The sequence below is a fragment of the Phascolarctos cinereus genome, unplaced genomic scaffold (genome assembly GCF_003287225.1).
Source record: "Phascolarctos cinereus isolate Bilbo 61053 unplaced genomic scaffold, phaCin_HiC Scaffold_4;HRSCAF=312, whole genome shotgun sequence".
Taxonomy (NCBI): Eukaryota; Metazoa; Chordata; class Mammalia; order Diprotodontia; family Phascolarctidae; genus Phascolarctos; species Phascolarctos cinereus.
In genome coordinates, this window is record NW_027555847.1 from 196642393 (window position 1) to 196668933 (window position 26541).

At 34.6% G+C, this 26541-nt stretch overlaps 1 long non-coding RNA gene across 1 annotated transcript in view; it reads right to left on the reverse strand.

The window, feature by feature from the left end:
* Positions 1-689: 689 nt before the first annotated feature.
* Positions 690-26541, reverse strand: part of LOC144456655 (uncharacterized) — a 770782-nt gene continuing 744930 nt past the window's right edge. The window contains exon 4 of the long non-coding RNA XR_013485663.1: positions 690-843. This is a non-coding gene — a long non-coding RNA (uncharacterized LOC144456655). The remainder of the gene's footprint in view (positions 844-26541) is intronic.

The following is a 26541-nucleotide window of genomic DNA, read 5'->3' on the forward strand; positions in this document are numbered from 1 at the left end:
GGATGTTCACAAGAGTAGAGAACGTAGAAAATGAAATTTTTCTTCCTGTCTACAATTAATAAAACAATTACTTTTTTATGGAGAAAGAAGTAACACTATGATCATAAAAGAAATAATTGCCAAGAATAGAATGCTACAGAAAAAAGCAGAAATTATTTTAATAAATTAATAACAGTATAGGATAGGTAGGCTATAATCTTTACAGACATTACCATTTAAAAACTGTAATTCAATTTGCACAATTTTCACAAATCACTATCTTTAAACAAATAAAATAGTCAATGTGTTGTTATTTATCTTAAAGAAACTATTGAATTATTTAGCTCATGTTTCATAAAATGCTTACTTTTGCACAGTTTGAGAAATACTTGACAGGTAATATTACAAAGTTTAAAAGAAAATTCACCTGCAAAGGGTACTTTGGAGTTTCAGATTACTCTTTTAAGCCAATATTCCTATTACTTCTTTCATGTATCTTTAAATAGCCTCTTTCTCCTCTAGAGAGGAAAAAGACTCAATTATAATAATAATACAGATTTGCCTAAAATATTCCAGCTAAGGGAGCACCTTTCTACAGAACCTGGAAACAAATAAAAAAAATGTGCATTATGCAATACATCTGACAGCCCACAGACACTCAGGGTGCTGGTGATAAATAATTAGATTGATTCTCTGAGTCTTACCTGTTTTCCTGTTTTTAAAAGTCCAGTCCTTGTTGTCTACCATGCAAAGCCCTTGGCCACTGGGTGAAATCCAAAACAGGGTAGTTGATCATGATAATTCCAACACGTCATAGGCAGTAGCATCTCCCAGGTCCCCACACTCCAACTGCTTGAAATGAACCTGCAACAAACAAGATGTCCCTTCATTTTAATTGAAAAATAGTCAGCCATGTCTTGGGACCAGGAGGCATCCACCACTTAATCAATAAGGGCATCATAAAAGAGTGTGTGTGGAACCATAAATGTCTCTCAAGGTACTTCTAAACATCAAGGCAGAAAGACTGAAGTTTATGTTCTACAGAAGGTGTTTACCCTGAGTGCATGCTGCTCCTTCGTGTTGTTATTGATCTATTTAAACTGTCAGGATTAATAAACAATATTTATATTAAAACACAAGCACATTACAGTGCATCTCAATTGCTCCTCCCTCAATATAGCTGTCTACTAGAAACACACAGCTTGCATTTGTGTGACACAATCATTGGTTTCTAAATTCAATGAAAAAAACTTAGGATTTCTAGTACAAAGAAACATAATAATAGCCTGCAGAATAGTTTGTAGACATCTGTAATTGGAGTGCTAAAGCTGTGATTTAACATAGGCATGGAGCGTTTTCAAATGGAATTTCCTTATAATACTATAACAATAACAAACATTTATATGATGTCTAAAGTTTGCAAAGTGCTTTACATTTGAATCTTGCAGTAACTCTGGAAATTGGGTACTGTTATTTTTTCATGTTACAGATGAGAAAACTAAGAACAACAGAAGTTAAATGGCTTTCCAAGGATCACACAAATACTAAGAATACGAGGTGATATTCAAACCCAGGTCTTCCTCACTTCAAGTCCTATATTATGTACACTATCCCATGCTGCCTTTCTAATAATATAGTGATAACCCAGTTTGGATCTCTGTTTCTGTTTTAGCAATAGAAACTATTTTAAAATTGCATTTCCTAGTCTTTCCAATTAATATGGATTTATTTTCTTTCTTTCCACCTTCCTCCTTGCTTGCATTTAGAAAGAAGAAAAAAAATCAGCCTTATAACAAAAATGTATTATCAAGCAAAACAGGATGTTGCATTAGTCATTTTCATAAATATATGTCTCATTCTTCATCTTGCTATTAGGAGATGGGTGGCACATATCAATATTGGTCTTCTAGAATCCCAATTTGTCTCCTATTGATCTAACTTCTTATGTCTTTCATATTTGTCTCCATAACTTTCATTGTACATGAATTGTTCTCTTGGTTCTGCTGACTTTACTCTGCATCTATTCATATAAGATTTTTTTTACCAGTATTTTTTTCTTTTCTGAAACTTTCCCTTTCATCATTTCTTATGGTAGAATATAATTCCATTATATTGGAATTATGATAATTTATTCATCCATTCTCAATAGTCACTTCCTTAGTTTCCAGTTCTTTGCCACTACAGAAAGAGTTTTATAGATATTTTTATACATGAGGGTCTTTTTCTACTTTCTTTTATCTCTTTGGGTATAGGCTTAATAGTGATATCTTTGGATCAAAGGGTAAGTATGAGTGAGTAATATTTTGGACATAGTTCCAAATTGCCTCCCAGAATTACTGAACTAATTCATAGCTCTGCCTACAGCCCATCAATATTCCTATTTTTCTGCAGTCCTTTCAGAATTTGTCATTTTCCACTTTTTTGGAATGTTGTTAATTTGATAAGTACAAAGTAGAATCACATAATTGCTTTAATTTGTGTTTCTCTAATTACTAATTATTTGTAGCATTTAAAAAATGATGACTGATAGCTAGAATTTTTTCTTGGAAAAATGTCTATTCATATCCTTTGATCATTTATTAATTGTAGAATGGCCCTTATTCTTATGAATTTGAAGCAATTCCTTATATGTCTTGGAAATGACTCTTTAGCCCAGAAACTTACTGGAAAGATTTTTTTTTTCTCCTAAGAAATGATGGGCAAGTAGACTTCAGAAAAACCTGGCAACTCTTGTATGGACTGATGCTGAGTGAAGTGAGCAAAACAAAAAGAATGTTGTACACAGTAACCGTGCGATGACTAACTTTGATAGACTTAGCTCTTCTCAGCAATGCAAGGATCTAAGACATCTCCAAAAGTCTCATGATGGAAAATATTATCCATATGAGTTTGAATGCAGATAGAAGCATACTATTTGCTCTTTTTTTTCCTCTTCTGTTTTGTTTTGTTTCTTCTTTCTTGTGGTTCCTCCTATTGATCCTAATTCTTTTTTACAACATGACTAATGTGAAAATATGCTTAATAGGAATGTATATGTACAGCCTACATCAGATTGCATGCTGCCTTGGGGAAAGAAGTAGGGAGGGAGGGGGAGAAAATTTAAAACTCAAAAGCTTATGGAAGTGAATGTTGAAAACTAAAAATAAATTAATGAAAAAAAAAGATTTTTTTCCTCAGTTAACTGTTTCCCTTTTAATTTTAGCTACTTTGATTTCATTTGTTCAAAAATTTTAAAATTTTACGTACTCAAAATTGTTTCATATTCTTTGGTCCTTTCTATATCTTGTTTGGTGATAAATTTTTCCCTTCTCCATAAATCTGAAAGTTAATTTCTTCCTTGATTTTCTTATTTGCTCACAATGTGTCTATTTTTATCTAAGTCTTGTATCTATTTGGAGTTTATTTAGGTATGTCATGGGAAGTCTTCAAACTTAATTTCTACCATACTGCCTTCCAGTTTTCTTAAGAATTTTTCTTGACTAGTGAATAGTAGCTGAGGTCTTAGTTTATTGAATGTTAAGATCCATTTGCTTCTGTATGTTGTGTACCCAATATATTCCATGGTCATCATGAATCTTTATATATTTTAAGAAGTACTACTAAGTCTTTTTCTTTTTTATGTTAGTCATTTTTCAGTCATGTCTGATTCTTCATGACCCTAACTGGGGTTTTCTTGGCAGAGATAGTGGAGCAGTTTGCCATTTCCTTTTCCAGTTCATTTTATAGTTGAGGAAATTGAGGCAGTGTTAAGTGACTTGCCAAGGACCACACAGCTGGTGAGTATCTGAGGCCACATTTGAACTCAGGACTTCCTGACTGCAGGCCCAGTGCTCTATCCACTGAGGTGGTGCAGTGTGCTGGGCCTGCAGCCAGGAAGGCTCACTTTTGTGATTTCAAATCTGGCCTCAGAGCTATGTGACTCTGGGCAATTACTTAACCCTGTCTGCCTTAGTTTCCTCAGCTGTAAAATGAATTAGAGGAGGAAGTAGCAAACCACTCTACTATCTCTGCCAAGAAAATCCCAAATGGGATTACAAAGAGTTGGACAGGACTGAAATGAATGAACAACAGTAACAACAACAAGTCATTTTAGAAGCACTAGGTGGATTTGTTTGGGAGTTACCAACCAAATATTTAGAACTTCAGACCCTAAAGTACCTATTGTTTACTGCACACATAATATATACCTAAGCTAAAAACCAAATATCAATTCATGTGCCTAACAGAGGTAAACAATTATTAACAAGAACATAGAATATTTATGTTATTACTTCACAATGTACAAAATAATATCCTTACCACAATTGTATGAAGCAGATAGTATAAGTATTCTTATCTCCATTTTATAGACAAAGAAGTTGAAGGTAGAAAAGTTGTATTCATAGTAACACAGCTAACAATTCACAGAGCCAGCTATTAACCCATCTTCTGATTCCAAATCCATTTCTTATTTGATTACACATTGCTATGTCATTTGGATATCATTTGCACTTCTATTGTGAAGGATATTTGCTTAATGAATACATTGTGCTGTCATTAAACTATTAATGTTCATGAATGAATGTTAATGTATTTGAAAGCAATAAATATGTTTGAATTTCACTCATCTTGCATTTCACAGGAAGGACTCAAGTTCAGTAAACGCTTCATGTAAGTGATACTTGTGAATGAGAAGTAAATTAAGAAATAACCAACCTCCACAACAGAATTAAGTACATGAAGTCTGATTAAATTTGTTTAATTGATTTTACCTTTTAGGAACTTGTCTTATGCTACATAGTCTTTATTCAGAGCAACCAAATGTAGGCAGAAAAGTAAGCACATACATATATTTATACAACCAAAGCTATTCACAGATATACAGAGAAATGCTAAGTAAAGCAAGCCAATATTAAATATTCCAGCTTTGGGTGTATGTAGTTCAGGAGTTATCACTGTTTCATAACTTCGTGGACAGAGGTAAAAAAATCAATTTTAATAAGGTATAAAATGCCATGTATTTCTGTAGATGAGTTCCAAGTATTATTCTTCACTCCCTCTCCCCCAAAATGTGGAATTTTTACTACGAAGCATGTGGAAGAGATATCCTATAGTGTCATTTCCACAAGAAATCAAGAACACCAAGAAAGGACAGAAATCTGTAAATCAGTTGTCTGAACTATAGCACATGAATCTATAATATGAGTGAACTTCTTACTTTACTTGCACTTCCTTTTTTTGGGGGGGGGTGTCTCCTCTTAAAATTTTGTAATGATCAGTTAATATACTATGCTCCCTTTTCAGGAGAGAGTTAGAATTTTCAGCTCAAGGGAGTAGGGAAAGCGTAGTAAGAAGACCAGAGCTCTATTTTCAACTCTTCAGTCATAGTCTCACCTGAGTGATCTTGGGTAAATCACTTGATCTCTCTGAGTCTCAGTTGTTTTTTTTAATCTAGGACTTTGGACTAGCTTCTAAATTCCCTTCCAAGAAAAATATTGTATATATGGGCTTCTATGTGCCTCTTTGCCCGATATATAATGACAGAATCTTCAAAACTGACTTTGGTTAGAAGAGATTTAATGAATGATATTTTCAGTGCTAGTCTCTTGGTATGGATGGATTCGTGACATTAAGGCTAGATTCAAATAAACTGAATGGGTTCTGGAACAAATTTCCCCTGGAAGAAACTGTCTGTGCTCATTTCTATTGTCTTAATATTGAATTCTAAACATGAAAACAAAATTATTTTTAATTTAATTTGTGTCTTAAGAAACTTTATATTTTTCTAATGTGTTTAAGTTGTAATACCTTTCATGCACAGAGACAGCAGTATTGAACTACTAGTAGAAAAATACTTTGAATCGCTTTTATGATCCTTTGGGCAATTTTTACTGGTGTATTTCTTTTCTTTTTCTTGGGATTTTCTTGTGACTAACAATGAGTTAATAGTCTTGGAACAAACAACCATGCTAAATTTCTCAAACCCAGATAACCTTGTTTTCCTTAAGTCCATTTTGACAATTTTCTGAATCAGAAGAATCAGAAAATGGAGTGTTATTATTTTCTAATTGCATGTTGCACATTGGTTGGTTTAAAAATTAAGCCTATAGGGGGTAGCTGGGATAGAGCACTGGCCCTGAAGTCAGGACGACCTGAGTTAAAATGCAGCCTCAGACCAAACACTTGACACTTACTAGCTGTGTGACCCTGGGCAAGTCATTTAACCCCAATTACCTAAAAGTAAAAAAAAAAATTAAGCCTATACAACATTTAGAAATACCTCACTTGGTCATAACTAGTATGCTTTCAGATACTTATGGAAATATTACAATTTACTTTGTATATAAGATTTGCCATGTATCTGAGAAAACTATGTCTGGCAAATTATCCAATCACTTCCTTCAATTTTCAAGCCATCCTATTGATTTACCCAAGGAAAATGAATCAAATTAAAATGAACATTTACTGTTAAGAAGGAGACAGATTTAAAACTTACAAATTCCAATTCTTTGACATGATTGTGAGATGATATTGATGCTACTTCTCAGATTGAGACATCAGCACAGTGACAACATACCTCATTATCCCTCTAAACCATTATACTTCAATGGAAATTGCAAAACATAAGAAAATAGTACTAAACAAATCAAAGCAGCAAGTATTGCAATAGAAACATATATATGCACAGAGAAATGGGAGCCACAGAAATTGGAAAATCAAGGAATTATGAGACATCATAATTACTCATGAACATTGACCTGTTGACACATATAACATCCATCTATAGTTGTATATGTGGTATGGATGCAGCTTGGGTGGCCTGGTATGGATAGTGGTGATTGGTCATGATATTTCTCTGTGTTGTGTGTCCTCAGATAAATAAATGGGATTCAGTTTTCGTACTGATGTCATAGAAAGATGTCATAGAAATAAATTCATAAACTAAAGCAAAATACCCGGTCAATAAACATTAAATGCCTACTATGTGCCAGGTACATTCTAAGCACTGAGGATCCAAAAAAAAAGCAAAAGAACAATACCTGCCCTCATGGATTTCATAATCTTATTGGGGAGACAATAAGCACACACATACTTACAAACAAGCTATATTCAGTATAAAAAGGGAATAATTAAAAGAGGGAAGGCATTAGAATTAAGAGGGGTTGGGAAAGTTTGTCAGAACATGTGTCTCAGTTCTTGGTTCAGAAAATATGATTGCTGTAGATATAAAGAAAGCAGTATAATGTTTTCTTTTTCCATTTCCCCCAACTATATTTTTGCATGAGTCGATTACAATAAATGCTAAAGCTCATTCAATTCAACCTGGCATATATTTACCAAATAGATCTACTTACATGCCTATTGAGTCTAATGTACTCTGAATGAAATAGTAGATCTAGTCCCTATCCTTTTCTCATATTGCTTTTGCTTCTCTCTTTCTTATATTATAATTTTACATTTATACTTTAAGTATATTAAAAGAAAACCCTTACTAGTGATCCAGATGGCCCAATTTATTGATTTAAACCACTATGGTAGTCAGAAGCCTCTGATTTTAATTTAGTTTTAATTGAATAGGGTTTTATGAACAATGAGCCTAATATGTGTTTAAATAAGGGATCTTTGGCCAGATCCAAATGGAATGCAGTGAAAAGAAGTTTCAGAATGCTGAAAATAGTTTCCTTTGATAGCAGATCTCTGTGCCTTAATCTGAGTTCTCCTTGTTCTACTGTCATGATTATTTTGTAAGAAAATTAAACGAGCAAATATCCATGGAGACTTACTCTTCACAATATTTACTTTTATTGATAACTTTTGGTTTTTTTATGCCACATTAATTTCTGAAAGTATCCCTCCTCCCATTGCTCTACACTGTGATGTTGCCCTTATGACAAAAATTTAAAAAAAAAAGAGTGAGAGAAAAAAAATCATTTTTAGCAAAACTGAAGAACATATGAACCAAATGTATCACATGTATCTGGTTTCATGAGTGCTTAAACTTTTTTTCATATTTTTAATAATCTTTCCTTCATAGCATTATTTTAGACTTTATATGTTATGTTAGACTTTATATAAACATTCCTTTGAAACTAGCTTTAAAGCCTTTAGTAATATCAAAGAATCACTCTTTTTTACTTTCAGCTAGAAACACCTATAGACTCATCAAAGGGAAAGGAGTAAACTCTGCCTTCACAACCACTTCATCCAAATTAATCATGGCAGCTGGCCATAGGCATTTCTGTTTCTGTGTTTCATATGAAGAAGAGGATGAGGTTACAATATTTCAGGATGCTTTTGCTTGTAGTAAATTGAAATGTTACAATGAAGCAAAAAATAAACTTGTCCTATATGGATGCTGAGGTGCTGAAGAGGTGGCCTCATACAAGTATATGTATGACTAGAAAGGAGGAGGGCTGATTAATTGATATCTCAGTTGGCCAATCAACAAGCATTTTATTTATATTTATATATCTATATGCCCATATATATTTATATATGAAAATTTATATTTATATACCAATCAACAACAACTTATTAACCAAATCCTATGTGGTAGGCATTTGATTCTCATGAAACTATGCAGACAGCAAGAGTGAAACAATAGTTTGACAGCCTAAGTGTTATGGTCATACCTATGAAATATTAAAATAGGAGAAGAAAGCATTTGGCATGATGGGTAAACCTTTTATGGAATATCATGGAAAGAGATAAATACAAATAAGACAGAATAAGAGAGCATAGAAGGCTTGTGATTTTTCCAAGAGGAGGAAAGTTTCTTTCTGATGAGATAATGGACCCATTAACATAATTTTGTTAAATGTACCAAAAAATGCTCTGTAAAAAGGATCCTTCCATTGTTTGAAACATATTCAGTAAAGTTCAATGCAATAATATTAACTGAGTTTATACTCTGCAATCTACTTGTATGTATGTGATTAATCTCCCAAATTGGTTGTAAAATTCTTAGAAATAGGGATGATGTACCATACATCCTTTTTCTTGAATACTGTGCTCACAGTACAGAGTTCAGTACTTGAGGCATACTCAAGTATGTAGAATCCTTGATCACATATGCAGAGCTAGAAAAGACCTCAGAGGCCAACTAGTCCACTCCCCTCATCTTATAAATTTGGAAATTGAGGTCCAGGAAAATTAAATTATACAGCTAAGGTCACACAGCGAATAACAGTTGGGATTTGAACCCAAGTCCTCAAGCTCTAGAGTTCATTCAAATATAACACATGGGCGTATAACAGACGTCATATATGAACCAGCCTTGGGGGTCAAAGGATGATAGATTTAAAGCTAAAAGGGACTTCAGACTATTTAATCCAACTCCTTCAACTGACAGTTGAGAAAACTGAGGCCAGAAATATTAAGCAATTTACCCGAAATCATACAGTTAGCATCAGAAGAAGGCTTTGAACCCATGTCCTCAGACTCCAGAGGTAGCAGTCATTGCACTGTACTAGTTGACATATCACAGGCTTCACGCATCAACCAATCTCTCACCAATACTAACATGCTGCTATCAATTAAGCCACCAGAACTTAAAACCATAAGATTTCTGCTACAAAAATCTAGGAGAAAGAAAAATAAAACAATGTTTTGTGGCAACAAATTTATTTCCTTGCAACTACTTTTTATAGCTCCATTTTTTAAATCGCTGATATAATTTTTCACATGTATTATAGAAGATCTGGCATTCTGTATTTAGTATTGGGCAGAGTTCACTGTATACGAAGACACTAAAAGATTATAGAGTACAGACAGAAACACATCTTAGCAGTCTTGGTTTTAAAGAACAATATCTAGAACAAATTTCATAACAAGGAAGTTTATAATCTTTTAAAAAATTAGATCTTCCTTTGGTCAATCTTAAATGAACTAAATTTTCTGAAAGGAAGAAATTACACATTCCTCTGACTTTTTTTTTCTTTTGTAAAAATAAAGCCATTGACAGGACTGCATTGATATCTTGTGACAAAACCTATGATTAAGTTCAAATGACAAAGTGTTGTTTTGCTGGTTCCTGTTTAGCATGTTAACAGCACCATTACTAATTATACAACTTATAAGAATCATTCAAAATATTAATTTCATATCCTTCTAATTACAGAAACCTGGCAGTAGCCCCCAGAACTAGGTAAAATAAAATTCTGTTTAACTTAGCCATACATGATTTTTTTAAGGTTATACATGTGCAATAATGTTAAACATATTTCCATATCAGTCATGTTGTGAAAGAATAATCAGAACAAAAGGGAAAAACCACAAGAAAGAAAACAACAACAAAAACTGAAAATTGTATGCTTCAATCTGCATTCAAACTCCATAGTTCTTTCTCTGGATGTGGATAACATTTTCCATCATGAGCCTTTTGGAATTCTCTTGGATCATTTTATTGTTGAGAAGAGCTAAGTCTATCATAGTTGATCATCACATAAAGTTGCTGTTACTGTGTACAATGTTCTCCTGGTTGCGCTTACCTCACTCAGCATCAGTTCACGTAAGTCCAGATTTTTCTGAAATCTGCCTGTTCGTCATTCATATACTACAACTTGTTCATTGGCTGTATATGATTACTCATTGTTTGGCACCAAAATATGAGTCCTCAGAATTACATCATGTATGTCTTTGATAAACTATTATCCAAAATATAGACATTCTAATTTTAATAAGATGCAGACAATTTACAAGTCATATAATGATCTCAAACAAATTTTATCTTTATAGAAGTATAAGATACAATCAGGCTTATTCCATTTCCTGGATCTGAAATACCTCTCTAAGCCAAAGGTATATTTTTTTGGTTTTTGGAAAGTTACAAAATAATCTTCACAAATCCCAAGTCAGATATTCATATTATTTTTTTAATCCACAGTAATTTCATGGAAGGATGGTCTGAGGTAGCTCTCCTTCTTACAAAGGCTAAACTCTTTACCTATGTCATAAATCCCCTCTAGTCTCCAAAAAAACCTTGATTTTGTATATCTCTGACTCTATTCCTGTCTGCTTCTCTCTATCTGTCTCTCTGTGTGTCTGTTACTCTCTGTCTCTAAATCTGTTTTTCTTTATCTATCTCTCTGTCACTCTGTCTCTGTCTGTTTCTCTATCTTTGTCTCTCTCTGTCTCTCTTTCTCTATCTCTGTCTCTCTTTCTTCCTCTCTCTCTCTCCCCCTGCCTGTTCTTTATCCCTCTCTCCCTTTCTCTTTTTCCTCCTCTTCCTCTATACCTAAAAGTAAGCAATGGTATTCAATATCTTTAAAAAAAATTACAATCATTTGCTCATCATACTATACATTGTAGCCATCATTTATTTTATCTTCCCTCCTCTCTTATAAATTTTTAGAATTATCTATAATTTCTACCCTCTTTCTCATCACTCACTGATTAATCATCTCTTGCATTCTGGCTTCCATTCCTATTATTCTCTTGAAACTACTTTTTCCAATATCACCAATACTTTCCTCATTGCTCAGTTTCATTGGTTAGCATATAGTTCATACATATGGGTGTATCTAACAAAATATATTCTGCAACTTTCCAAACGACAGCCAGATTCATGCGGCAGAATCTCCCATATTTAAAATCAGCCTCAAATTTATATTTAAATTATATATTTTGAATTAGGATTTCTTGCTCATTAATGACCACATGATTCTTCAGCTTTTGCTATCAGATCAAGAAAAAAAAATGTTGATTAATATGATTGATCTAATACAAGGAATATCAAGCAAAAACCCTCTCCAGCAATGCATGCAAATCATAATTTCATCTTAATTTCTCTACTGTATTCCAAAGCCCACTAAGAGATCTGTACCTGCATATTAGCAATGTCTACGTGTCTACTAATGCACAACAGTGCTGACATTAATTTACCAGGGACAGATCAACTGATCTGCTTTTGAGCTTAGAAAATAAAAGGATATAGTATAATTTTACTTGACATATTATCTTTGATGACATGTGTGTCTCGTCTTCTGGTGTTTATAAAGGAAGTAGAAATTTAAAACAATGATAAGACAAAATGATGGAAAAAGCAAGGTTTTTACAGGATATTGAAAATACAATGTGTATTACAGATAAGTGACAAGTTTCATAGAATAAAATGGAGTAATGGACTACTAATAGCCATGAAATACCAATTCTCATACATTGTATCTTTGTGGCAACCAAAATGGTACTTAATTTAACTATTTTAATATTTCCTTCACATTGACTTAAAAGACATTTGGGCAGTTAGGTGGCACAGTAAAGTACCAGTACCAGATCTGGAGTCAGGCAGATCTGAGTTCAAATTCAGACTCAGACATATTTACTAGTTGTGTGACCCTGAACACTTACCTCTGCTTCACCATCTGTAAACAGTACCTTCTCCCTCCTAAGGTAATTGTGAAGTTCAAATGAGATAATAAAGTACCTGGCATATAGTAAAGGCCAGTAGGAAGTAAATGGTACCTATTATTTTTGATGTTATTATTACTGTTATTAATTAGAATTATTATTCCTCCTCCCTCTTATGACTAGGAATTAGGTATATGTTTTAGCCTTTCACTTACTTTAATCATTGATCAAATAAATTATTGATAAATCATGCTTTTCATTGAATCTTAGAAAATACACTTTATAATTAGAGAAAAACATATGGGCTCCTCACCACCTCCACAATTCTCTTAATCTATTGAGTTTTCCATTTCCTCAGCTATGGTATAAGTATGTTGTCAGTCAACAAGAATTTATTAAGCACTACTACATGGGAGGTAGGAGGCAGCTAGGTGACTAAGCAGACACAGCACTGAGCCTGGAGTCAGAAAGACCTGAGTTCAATTTTGACCTCAGACACTTAATAGCTATGTGACTCTGGGCAAGTCACTTAACCTGTTTGCCTTAATCCACTGGAAAGGGAAATGACAAATCTATCCAGTATCTTTGCCAAGTAAACCCCAAGGACAGAATGGTCCATGGGGTCACACAGAATCAGACACAAGTGAACAACTGAACAACTTTAAAAAAATGGGAGGTACTGTGCCAAGCACCGGGGATACAAAGAAAAGCAAAAACCAGTGACTTCCTACATTCTGAATGTGGAAGAAAATATATAAGAAACTAGGTATATACAAGAATTATGTAGAGTATATGTATATAATCTGAAAGGGGAAGGCATTAGGAGTTGGAGATTTCCTGCAGAAGGTAGCAATGGAGCAGAGCCTTCAAGGGATGCAGGAAAATTAAAAGATGGAGGCAAATGGGCAGAGAACTCTGGGATGGCAAGTACAAAGGCATGGAGATGGAGAATGAGGTGTTTCACAAATAATTCAGTGTAGCTAGATCATCTGGTGCTTGCCAGAAAATTAGTGATAAGGACAGAAGGGAAACAAAGGCCTGGTTATAAAAAGCTTGAAGTGGGTTTTTATATTTTATATTTGATTTGATTTTATATTTGATCTTAAAAGTAAGAGGGAGCCCTTGGCATCAGGAAGTGACATTATCACTCAAGCTGTAGAAAAATCAACTTAGCAGCTGAGTAGAGGATGGATTGGAATGATAAGAGACTTGAGAAAGGCAGAGTAATGAAAAGACTACTGAAATAGCCCATGCAAGAGATGATGAAAGACTGTAAGGCTGTACCTATATGATTGGAGCAAAAAGCATGTTTGTCAAATGGGAAAAGGACCCACATGTACAAAAATATTCATAGCAGCTCTTTTTGTGGTGGCAAAGAATTGGAAATTAAGAGGATGCCCATCAATTGGGGAATGGCTGAGCAAGTTGTGGTACATGAATGTAATGGAATACTATTGTGCTATAAGAAATGATGAACAGGCTGACTTCAGAAAAACCTGGAAAGACTTATGAGATTTGATGCTGAGTAAAGTGAGCAGAACCAAGCACACTTTGTACACAAATAACAGCCACGTTACGCAATGACTGAACCCTTCTCAGCATTATGAGGATCTAAGACATCTCCAGAGGCCTTGGGATGGAAAACGCCATCCACATCCAAAGAAAGAACTATGGAAGTCGAATCGCTATCACTTATTTTTACCTTGTTGAGTTTTGTTTCATCTTTCTGATGGTTCCTCCTGTTGGTTTTAATTTTTACTTACAACTTCACTAATGTGAAAATATGTTTAATGGGTATGTAAATATAAAGCCTATATCAAATTGTTCCCCGTCTTGGGGAGGGTTGGGGGGAGGAAGGGGAAGAAAAATTTTCAACTGAAAAGCATATGGAAGTGATTGTTGATAAATCAAAATAAATAAATTTTTTTTAAAAGCATGTTTGTATGAGATGTAAAGGAAGAAATGACAATATTTGACATGGATTGGCTATGTCAGGTGACAAGGAAAAGTTCAGGTTAATACTGAGATGAAGGGACTGGATGACTAGGAGGATGTTGAATCCCTTGGTAGTAACAGGGAAGTTTGAAAATAGGTAGATATTTTTTGGGAAAATAACGATACTATTCTGGAGATACTGCATATGAGTTGTCTGTGGGACATCTAGTTTGATATGCCCAGTAGGAAACTGAACATTAATTCAGTGTGATAGTAGTTCAGGAGAGAATCTATGGTATTATATATAAATCATCTACACAGAGATGATTAGAACTCTGAGGACTAATCCAACCTTGATGTTCTTTGATTCTAAACTCTTAATTAATTATACAAATTACGGAATTATACAGAGGAAACAGCAAAGGATAGTGAATAGGATGTTGGGCTTAAAGTTAGTATAGACTTAGAGTCAAATTCTCTTCCCTGGAACTAGCTTTGTGATCTTAGGCAATTCTTTTAAATTTTGCAGCAGTTAGGTAGCACAGTAGACAGAATGCTGAGTCTGGAAGACCTGAGTTCAAACTCAGGCTCAGACACTTACTATCTGTGTGAGCCTGGGCAAGTCATTTAACTTCTGTTTGCCTAGATTTGCCAAGTATAAAATGGAGATGATAACAGTACCAATTTTGCAGGGTTTTTGTGAGGATCAAATGAGATTGCATTTGTAAAGCTTTTAGCACAGTGCCTGGAACATAGTAGGTGCTATATAAATGCTTATTGCTTTCCCCATCCCCCTTTTTGTGTTTCAATAAACTCTCTTGGGCTTATGTTCATTTGGAAAGAACTTCAGCCTCATGTGATAGAAAAACCACTGAATTTAGAACCAGAGGACCCATATCCAAATCTGGTCTTTTGCCACTTACTACCTACGTGAAAAGTGGGTAAATAGTTTAACTTTTGGGTGTCTGTTTCCTTATCTATGAAGTGATGTTTTGGACCAGAAGATCTCTACAATCCCTTTGAGATGGAAATCTATGACCTACAAGATATTAGACTAGTTTGAATAGATCTATGTTGATGGAAGGACTAATTATACTTGAAGTTCTTCATAGATGCTTTCTCTATTTCTGCATAAACATGGAAATAAATGAAAACATAATAATCAAACAAATAAACAGAAGGACAGATGAGTTAGGAGAGAAGGAAACAGTAAAGAAAGGGGGCATAGAGGAGAGAAGGGAAAGGGAGGACTAAGAGTTACTGAGGTTAAGGAAGGTAAGAGGAAATAAAAATAATAATAATTATAATAGAAAGCATTGAGGAAATGAGACATGTGAGATTGGTCAGAATAACAAATTAGAATTTTTAATAAAAGACTGATTTTGAATTAGATATTTAATTGTCTGGAAAGTCTGCTCACTCTCTAAATGATGGGTTCATACGGAGCCACAAATTTACATGTACTGGATTAGATTATTCTGCTTGGTCTAACCAGTAAGCTTTCAAGAGAAGAGTTAGCATTATTTAAAAATCATTATGACAGGAGTTCATAGTAGCCCCTCCTCCAATTAATTACAGCTTTTTTACAAGGTAGAAAAAGCCATTCATTTTGATAAACTTTAATGGTTACATTAGAATGTAATAAAAACAGTTTATTTGGGGTTTATAACTTTCAGCTGCTGTTTCTCTTTGGAATTACTATTTTTACAACACTTTCAATCCATATCAGCATTCAAAATAAGTACAAAATCAACTTATGCCATTCCAGATCTTTGCTATATCAGGAAAAAGAATAACATTCTTCATTTTTTTTTAATGATCCAAAGGGAATTGTTTCTTATACGCTTTCCATAAAAAACCCCTCAAAATGTAAATACAGGTAAAATATAGAAAAACATAATGGCTCAACTTTTCCAACAAAACCAACGATATAAGAGTGAGTATGATAGTTAAATATTAGAAGGAAATAATCATAAGACCTGCTCCTTGACTGATGTAGAAAACATTCTGAATGGAAGTTTAATCACTAATTTTACATCTTACAGCCACTTGCCCAAAGAGACTACATAATTACTAGTGACTGGTTTGATATCTTAAGCTGGTATATAATTATGTCTGATAGGATAACAACTAACAGGAACTAAGAAATTGAAACACTGGTAGTGGTATGCTTTTCACAGAAGTTATAAGGGTTACATTTTACATGTGAAATTCTGTGTTCTTATTTACTCATATGCAGAATTAGGTACAATATGGGAAAGACCTAAAAGGGGTCAGAGAAAGGTTTTATAGTAAATGTGAATAATAAATCATAAAAAGTATAATTATAATCTAGTACATAAAATAACACGTTGCAAAGCTTTAGTCTCATATATTTCAAATAAATGAAATTTAGCTTCTAATATTTTCAACCATATCTCCATTGAAAATGAAACTTTTCACAGGAGACATTAATTGCCAAAGGAGTAACATAAGAAAAAATAAGGGTTAAATCTTGATTAAAGAATTGATGAAAAGCCATATCTCCTTTTTTTAATCTTTTAATTCTTTTTTTGAGAGGGAGAGAGATGAAGGATGGAGCATTTAATATCAGACATAGTCAACAATTTGATAATTTGTTTTGCTTAAGAATATTTTTTGCTATGAGATGGTTTCACTGTGTGAGGGTGTTATTGGGAAGTGGCAGCAATATTTTGTTGAAAAGATCAATAAAACATCCTTTAAAAAGTTGCTGGAATGAGGTGTAAAGAGATTTTGTAGAATTTCCTCATCCAGTTGGAGGATTTTGAAATGTAGGATGATGATCAAGTATCTACAGTGGTTGAAATATTTGAAGTCAAACATAACAAGCTTAGAGGAAATTGCAAATTAGCAATCTTAGGCATGGATATTTTAAAAGTAATGTCTGTTTGTATAGTCAGGGCAAAGAGGTTAGAAGCTTTCTGATTTAACCTTGAAAGTGTCTATCTGTTTGACACTATTTGGAAGACAGCTGGTTTTATCTTAAGTTCACATTTTTAATTGAAAAACAAAGCTAAGTAATCAAATCTCCATTCTCATGTCAATTAAAAACTAAGAGAGCATAATGAATACTAGTGAATCTTAATTTGGAAGCCCCATTCAATTTATCATTCAGTTATTATTTTGTTTTCCTTAACACTGTCCCTTGCTAAGAATTCCTTTTCGTAAGAAGTGTTTTTGAGACATATATATATATATATATATATATATATATATATATATATATATATATATATATATATATATATATATATATATATATGTGACATCTGTAGTACCTTGCAGCATATAACACTATCTACTAATGCAATGTGGATTATCCATAGTTAGTATAATCATGGAGTTTTCCCCAAATGCCCAGAATCCTTCAAGAATGATATGTCTCTGAAAATATCTCAAAGGGATTTTTTAAAATGAAAGTTAAATATTAGGCTATGATCTTGGTACTGAATAGTGGGATATAATACTTCAAGTAATTCTGAATACAGAAATGGATAAAAGAAAGGTTATAACACTAAAGATATTGAGGGCAAATATCTTATTTTTGGGGTTTACTTTGTCATTATTCAATTCAATTAATCTAACTTTTGACAAGGGTTTGTCAAGGATACTATGGATGTAAAGATAGATTTAGCAAAGATCCTGCTCTGGGTGTCTAAAGGAATTTATAATCTAGAGGCAGCATGATATAGTGGGAAGAACTCTGGATTTGAAGTCAGATTTGGATTTAAATCATCCTTTTGACACTTACTACTTTTGATACCTTGGTGGGCAAGTTATTTAACTTCTCTGTACTATAGATCTCTCATCTGTAAAAATGAGGACTTGGATTATATGGCCTCTAATGTACCTTCTAGATCTAAATTTATGATTTTAATAAAAAGGAAAAAAATGTAGTGAAAAAAATCACTGACTGTATTAGGAATCTGGAAATTTGGATTTGAAGATAAGGTCTTCCACTAGCTAGCTAGTTTACTTTAGGGAAGTTGTTTGACCTCTCTAGAACTCAGCTTATTTAAATTGATGTCTAAACTTTTCTGCTCTAATAGTTATTTTATGTGTATAAATAACTATGACTCAAAGGAGAATGAGATAAGTGAAAGGGAAAAATTCATACAATACTTTTGCTAAGTAAGACTGGTAATGAAGTAAACTTGGGGTTAGGGAATGTTTCTTGGAAGTTGGCAACTGAATTTGGCCTTGTTTTATATCTATAAATCTTTACTGATTGATGGATTGAATGAATGAATTGGGTTTTAAAAAAAAAAAGGAAGGTACTTTGAGAGATAGAGATTGAGGTGAAAGGTAATAAGCTCTAGTTACAGAAGAGTGGGGGGCAAAGGCACAGACAGTGATGAGGGTAAGACAAGGACAAGTATGGAAACTAATCAAGTTTGAGTAGGCTGGACAAGTAGATTGGATTAAGATTGTAAAGTACAAGGAAAGGAGTCTGTATTGCATTTGTTAAGCAAGCAGGAAGACAGGTTTTTGTTAGAGGAGTAATAAGATCTGTGACAGCATGATCACTAGAGAAGAGGTAGGAAGGAGTCAGTGGAGAGGGAACAAAACAGAAAGAAGATCTGTGAGGAGGTTATTATAACCATTTAGGTAAGAAGAGTTGGGGGGCTTCATATAGGACACTGACCACAGCAATGTAGGAGAGGGAATTACAGAAGTAGAAATAATAAAACATAGCAATTAAGTAGATATGTGGATTACTAGATCTTAAACTGTATTACAAGGCAGTAATTATCAAAACTATCTGATACTGGTTAAGAAATGGAAAGGTAGATCAATGAAACAGAGTAAACATGCAATAATCCAGTAGTAAATGATTATAGTAACCTTAGGTATGACAAATGTCAAAATTTAAGCTTCGGGGATAAAAATTTACTATTTGGTAAAAATTGTTGGGAAAACTGGAAAGCAGTCTGGCAGGAACCCGGTATAGACCAATAACATACCATTTACCAAAATAAGATCAAAATGGATACATGACCTAGATATAAAGGGAGATACTGCCTATCAGACTTATGGATGGGAGAAGAATTTATGAATCAATAAGACATAGAGAGCATTGTGAAATGTAAAATGGTAATTTTGATTACATTAAATTCAAAAGTTTTTTTTTTTTACAAATAAAACCAATGTATCCAACATTAGAAAGAAAGTAGGCAATTGAGAAAATTTTTTTTATAGATAGTTTCTCAGATAAAGGTCTCATATCTGAAATATAAAGAGAACTTTGTCAAACTTATAAGAATATGAATCATGTCAAAGGGTATAGAGAAATATAAATTAAAACAACTTTGGGATATTATCTCCTGCCCATCAGATTGGCTGAAATGATAGAAAGGGACAATAACAAATGGTGGAGGAGATGTGGAAAAACTCAGACACTAATATACTGTTGGTTAGACTGCAAATTGATCCAACCATTTTGGAGAGCAATCTGGAATTATGCTCAGAGTTATAAAACTGTGCATATCTTTTAACCCAACAATATCACTATTACATTTGTTTCCCAAGGTGATTAGAGAAAAAGGAAAATAACTTCTATGTTCTTAAACATTTATAACAGTTCTTTTTGTGGGGGCAAAGAACTGAAAACTGAGGGGATGCCCATCAATTGGGGAATGGCTAAGTAAGTTGTGGTATATGATTGTGATGAAATACTGCTATGCTGGAAGGTTGATTTTAGAAAAACATCGAAAGACTTATATGAGATAATGAAGACTGAAATGAGCAGGACCAAGAGAATGTTGTGTATAGTAAAATATATCATATTATACTGTATACAACAATATAATATGTTATATACACAATATAATACATTACAGTATAATATGAGTATAATAATAGCACCCAGCTCATTGAGTTGTTATAAAAATCTAGATAATATTTGTGAACTTTAAAGTTCTACATAAATTCTTGGTCTTATTATTGACGGACAAATTGTGCATATGCATTGTACACCATAGCCTACAAAATAGGCACACTTCATTTCCTTAGTATTTGTCCAGTGACTAAGAAGACTGTACATTTTTGAATGGTTATGAATTTAATTTAGAAAGCTCAATAATGTTACAAGTTTTAATGCAATTAATAGTCAGCCCTCAGCCTCTACAGGAGATCCCTCTGTCATTTGTACTCTGCTCAACATCCATCACAAATAACTTTAGCAAAAATAAGACAATATGGTTTGGTACAAAGTATAACAGAGTTAGAGAACCTGAGGTCAAGCCTTGACTTTTCCGTTTATTACCTGTGTGAATTTAAACAGGTCACTTTAGTTTGTTTTTTAAGACATTTGGAGTTAAGCGACTTGCCCAGGGTCACACAGCTAGTAAATGTTATATGTCTGTGGTCTGGTTTGGACTCAGGTCCTCCTGACTCCAGGGCCAGAGTCCTATCCACTATCCACACTATCCACTGTGCCACCTAGCTGCCCCTCACTTTAGCTTTCTTCACTTCAATTTCCTCAATTCCAAAAAAACGGGAAAGTGGTAGGGAAAGTGAAAACCAAATGACTTTTAGGTTTCCCTCTGATTCTAAATCTATTCCTCCTGAGTCATATTTCTCTTGATATTAATAATCAGAGGTTATAAAACAAAATCATCTCTGTTATAGCTTGAGAAATGTAGTATTATTTCAACATTTTCAATTCAATAAATATTTTTCCAGATTTTATTACTTTATTTTTAGTTTTCAACATTCACTTCCACAAGATTTTGAGTTCCAAATTTTCTCCCCATATTGTTGCTTCTCCTACCCCAAGATGGCATGCATTCTGAATACCCCCTTCCCCTAATCTGCCCTCTCTTCTATCTCCACCCCTCTTCTCTTATCCTCTTTCCCTTCAACTTTCCTGTAGGGCAGGATAGATTTCTATACCCCATTGCCTGTATATCTTATTTCCAAGTTGCATGTGGAAACAATTTTTAACATTTGTTTTTAAAACTTTGGGTTCCAAATTTTCTCCCTTACTCCCTCCCCACCCACCCTCATTGAAAAGGCAAGCAACTCCATACAGGTTATACGTGTGTAGTCATGAAAAACACTTCCATAGTAGTCATGCTGTGGAAAACTAACTATATTTCCCTTAATTGTATTGCACCCCCCATTTATTCTATTGTCTTTTTTGATTCTGTCCCTTCTCAGAAGAGTTTACTTCTGATTACCCCTTCCCCCAATTTGCCCTCCCCTCTATCATTCCACTGCTCTCTTGTCCCCTTCCCCCCTATTTTCCTGTAGGATAAGATAGATTTCCATACCCAATTGAGTGTGTATGTTATTCCCTCCTTAAGACAAATTCTATGAGAATAAGATTCACTCATTCCCTCTCCCCTTCCTCCATTTCCCCTGCAGTGTAAAAGCCTTTTCTTATCTGTTTTATGTCAGATACTTTACCCCACCTTTTCTCTCCCTTTCTCCTTCTCCCAGTATAATCCTCTCTCACCCCCTTAATTTTATTCTCCAGATATCAGCCCTTCATCTTCAACTCACCCTGTGCTCTATATTTATCTATATATCCATATATACATACATATAATTTTTCTCTCCAACTACTCTAATACTGACAAAAGTCTCATGAGTTACAAATATCATCTTTCCATGCAGGAATGTAAACATTTCAACCTTAATAAGTCCCTTATGATTTCTCTTTCCTCTTTACCTCTTCTTCTTTCTCTTGTGTTTGTATTTGAAAGTCATATTTTCTATTCAGCTCTGGTCTTCTCATCAAGAATGTTTGAAAGGCCTCTATTTCACTGAATGTCCATTTTTTTCCCAGAAGGATTATACTCAGTTTTGCTGGGTGATTCTTGGTTGTAATCCTATGTCCTTTGCCCTCTGGAATATTATATTCTAAGCCCTGCAGTCTCTTAATGTAGAAGCTGCCAAATCTTGTGTTATCCTGATTGTGTTTCCACAATACTTGAATTGTTTCTTTCTGCCTGCTTGCAATATTTTCTCCTTGACCTGGGAACTCTAGAATTTGGCTACAATATTCCTAGGAGTTTTCCTTTGGGGATCTCTTTCAGGAAGTGATTGGTAGATTCTTTAAATTTCTATTTTGCCCTCTGGTTCTAAAATATCAGGGCAGTTTTCCTTGGTAATTTCTTAAAAGATGATGTCTAGGTTATTTTTTTTGATCATGGCTTTCAGATAGTTCAATAATTTTTACGTGATCTCTCCTGGATCTATTTTCCAGGTCAGTTGTTTTTCCAATGAGATATTTCACATTGTTTTCTATTTTTTTCATTCTTTTGGTTTTATTTTACAATGTCTTGATTTCTCATAAATCCACTAGCTTTCAATTGCTCCAGTCTAATTTTTAAGGAAGTATTTTCTTCAGTGACTTTTTTGGACCTCCTTTTCCATTTGTCCAATTCTGCTTTTTAAGGCCTTCTTTTCCTCATTGGCCTTTTGGACCTCTTTTGCCATTTGCGTTAGGGTATTTTTTAAGGAGTTATTTTCTTTAGTATTTTTGTGGGTCTCCTTTAGCAAGCTCTTGACTTGTTTTTAATGATTTTCTTGCATCATTCTCATTTGTCTTCCCAGTTCTTCCTCTACTTCTCTTACTTGCTTCTCAAAATCCTTTTTGAGCTCTTCTATGGCCTGGGACCAATTCATATTTTTCTTGGAGACTTTGGATGTAGGAGCTTTGATTTTGTTGTCTTCTTTTGGTTGTATGTTTAGATCTTCTTTGTCACCATAAGAAATTCTATGGTCTGACTTTTTTTGTGCAGTTTTGTGCAGTTATAAACTCTTTGTTAAGGTAGGAGTCTGTTTCCAGTGTGGAGAATGTACTGTCCCAAGCTTCATGGGTTTTGTGCAGCTGTTTTCAGAGATACTTCTAGGGACCTGTAAATTTTCAGTTCTTCCAAGGTGGTATGATCAAGGGCGAGGTGTTTACTCCTTTCCTGGCCTGTGCACTGGTCTATGAGTGACCACAAGCACTCTTTTCTGCCTTGGAACTGTGAAGAGGATTTTATCTCTACCGCCACTATGAGCTCCATTATGCCAGTGCTCCTCCTTGCCCCAGGACCACCACCCAGAACTGTGACCCAGATCCAAGCACAGGCAAAGCAAGAGAATCCTGCCTCAGCACCAGCAAAGAGATCCCTGCAATCCCCCTCAGTCTGTGGTCCAGAAGCTCCAGAAGTAGCTGCTACCCCAGGGCTGGGCCTGGATTGGGGCTGGGACCAAGCTTCTCTCTCACAGCAGTCACAGACCTTTCCTACTGACCTTCTAAGTTTTCTTTGGTGTTCATTTGTTAAGAAGTCTGGAAACCGCCACAGCTGTCCATGATTCAGTCCTCTGAGATCTGCTCCAGCTTTGCTGAGGCCTGTTTTGCCTGCACACCCATGCTGAACTGCATTTCTCTCCCAGTCCAGTGTGATAGACTTTTCTAATCAACCATCCAGGTTTTCTTGAGCTGGAAATTTGTTTCACTCTGTCTTTTTATGGGTTCTGCTGCTTTAGAATTTGTTTAGAGCCGTTTTTACAGGTATTTGGAGGGGTTTGGGGGAGAGCTCAAGCAAGTCACTGCTTTTACTCCACCGTCTTGGCTCTGTCCCCTCAATAAACATTTTTAAGCACCTACTGTGCTAAACTCTTGGGAGAGACAATATGCAAATAAATATATACAAAGCAAGTTAAATGCGCAATAAATAGGAAATAACAGAGAAGGCAGTAGAATTAAGAGGGGTTAGGGAAGGCTTTCTGTAGGAGGTGGGATTTTAGTTGGAACTTAAAGGAAGCCAAGGAGAACAGCTGTCACCGAGTGGAGGAGAGAAGCATTCCAGGCATGGGAGATGGCCAGAGAAAATCCCTAGAGTTGAGAGATGGAGTGTCTTGTTTGTGGAATAGCTAGGAAGCCAGTGCCAATGGATTTGAGTGCTTGTTGGCAAGTAAAGTGTAAGAAGACTGGTAGGTTATAAAGGACTTTGAATTCCAAACACAGCACTTTGTATTTGCACCTGGAGGCAATAGGAAGCCACTGAAGTTTGTTAAGTGGGGGACGGGCAGCGATATGATCAGAATTGTGTTTTAGGAAAATCACTGTAGTGGCTGAATGGAGAGTGGACTGGAGTGGGAAGAGACTTAAGACAGGCAGACCCACAAGCTAGCTATTGCCCGAATCAAGGTGTAAAGTGAGGAAGACCTTCACTAGACAGGTGGCAATGTTAGAAAAGAGAAGGGATCATTTTTGGGAGATGTTGCAAAGGTGAAATCAGTAGACTTTGGTAACAACTTAGATATTGAGAATGAGAGATAGTAAAGAATTCAGAATAACTGCTAGATTTTGAGTCTGAGGGACTGGGAAAAACTGTGTTGCCCTCAACAGTAATAGGGAAGGTAGGTGGGGTGGGGTGGGGGGAAATAATCAGTTCTGTTTTGGCATATTGAGTTTAAGATGTCTACTGGACATCCAGTTCTAGATGTCTGAAGGCAGCTGGAGTTGTGAGATTGGAGGTCAGCAGAAAGATTTGAGGGAGGAAAGGTTAAGAATCATCAGTGTATAGATGGTAATTAAATCCACAGGAGGGGAGTTAATAAAATCCATGAGATCACTAAGTGAAGTAGTATAGAAGGAGAAGAGAAGAGTACCCAGGATGAAACCCCATCCTGTCCTATCATCAGAGGATGTGATCTGGAGGAGGAACTAAGAAAGAAGATAGAGAAGTAGTGAGAAACATCTTTTGTAAACAGAGAAACGTTAAGATAAAATTTTATTATATTATATAAAATTCCCCCCCCTTTCTTTTTAGTGGGTCCTTATATTCTCATCACCTTTCCAACAATTGTGTAACTATGGCAAAAACTAGGATATTATTTGTTGAAGCCTATCCATTGCCTTTTTAACAATTCATCAGAGAATTTCTAAATTATTCTTCTCTAGATTTATTAAGATGGAAAAGCAGGCACATGAGTTAGTAATTATCCATCACCATTTTTAGTAATAATATTTGTGATTTTTTTTTCTCTAAGCCTTTTATTTCCTTCCTTTTTTCAGATTTTGAGAATCTCTCATGGGACTCTTTGTATTTACTTGCTCTAGTACTGACAACTCTGCTCATTTATGTGTTCTTTACTGCTATTCCTACTTCTTAATGAAGCAAATCTGGATTTGTGATATACGTCCAAACGTAGTGAGTAGCTTTACTGAAATTCCTATTTTAAAAAACATTGTTTTCTGTATGAATCTTTACATATCTTTTCCATTTTTCTTCATCCTGTTTATTTCAAAATGCCCCTCTATATATCTCTGCTAAATTGGTTGCTGCCATGTTTTCAGTAAACTTGATTTTCCCTTTATTGTTATTCATTGTTTTATGAGGCTAATGCTGCTCATATTGTTCCAACACTTTTCTCCTCAAGATTTTTCAAATGAGTTTATATTTTTAACTGGCAATATCCTTGTTCTCATATTTCTCCAATTTGCAAGATTAAGTGTTTGCTGGTTGTGGTCATTTCTAGGCTCTTTTGGTCTCCTCATTGTGGAAAGTGATTTACATCAATTAATTTTCCTTAAGAAATGGCAATAGTCTTTGTCGATAGTATTTCTTTTTATCTGCTTCTTATTTTTTTAATCAACAGTGTATTTAAATATATCAAGCTGGAGTTACCTCAATAATGCATCACACTTTCTTCCTTTCTATCTTTTGATTTTGCTTTGACAAGTTAGTGTATGATGTTCACAGAGAGCTATTTCAGAGCCTTATAATAATAAGACATTCATTTCCTGTCAAAATATAATCAATTTAATATTCTGTGTTATTTGGTACTCACTGTATCTATAGTCTAGACTCTTCTTTGTTGTTCTTGTTGATTCATTTCAGTAATGTCCAACTCTTCATGACCCCATTTTGGATTTTTTTTTTTTGGCAAAGATACTGGAGTGGTTTGCCATTTCCTTCTCTAGATAATTTTACAGAGGAGGAAACCAAGGCAACAGTGTCATGTGATTTGCCCAGAGTCACACAGCTAGTGCCCGAGGCCAAATGTGAACTCAGGTCTTCCTGACTCTAGGCCTGGCACTGTATCTATTGTGCCACCTAGCTGCTCCCTTTATTTTTAAAGAAAGTATTAATGGAATATAGTTGTCTATAAGCATTTTGCTTCCACTTTTTTTGTATGAACAAAATATTACTACTGAGTCTCCCTATGACAGCTCTTCAAATATTTAAAGACTGCTAACTTCTTCCCAAGTCTTTGCTTTCCAGATGAAATACCTCCATTCTTTATAAATGATCCTCATTTGGTATGAACTTG